Here is a 490-nt window from a genome sequence, read left to right as displayed (position 1 = left end):
CTCAGGATTCACTCTGCTCAAGTCTTTTATGCCATCTGACACTTGTTCACATCCCATCTCTCCTTCAGTTCTCTCTTCCTTTGACCTCCATGACACTGCATTATATTTTCTTCCCATTTCTTTGGCCATTTCTCTTCTCTTTTTCTGTTTGTTTCTGTCACTGTTCCCTATTCTATCAAAGTAGGAATTTCCCTAGTTTCACGCTCAACCACAGCCTGTTTCTTGCTGTATTACCTACTTTAGGGTCCTCAAATTCTCCCATGATTTAAACTGCCCTACCCAAACAGATGTTCCTCAAATCTGCACATGAGGAATACTGTTCATGGTGCTGATACATACTTCAAATTGCTGAGCACCTTCACCCGTCCATTTCTCTAGCATCTCAAAATCAATGTATTCTAACCTGCTAAATTCTGCAACAGCCTTGTTCCTCATCTCTTGGTTTGAAACAGCCACCATTTGAGCTTCTTCCTTCTCTTTTTTTTTTTTT

Source organism: Crocuta crocuta, unplaced genomic scaffold, assembly GCF_008692635.1.
Source record: "Crocuta crocuta isolate KB4526 unplaced genomic scaffold, BGI_CrCroc_1.0 scaffold231, whole genome shotgun sequence".
Lineage (NCBI taxonomy): Eukaryota > Metazoa > Chordata > Mammalia > Carnivora > Hyaenidae > Crocuta > Crocuta crocuta.
This window is presented reverse-complemented; position numbering follows the sequence as displayed.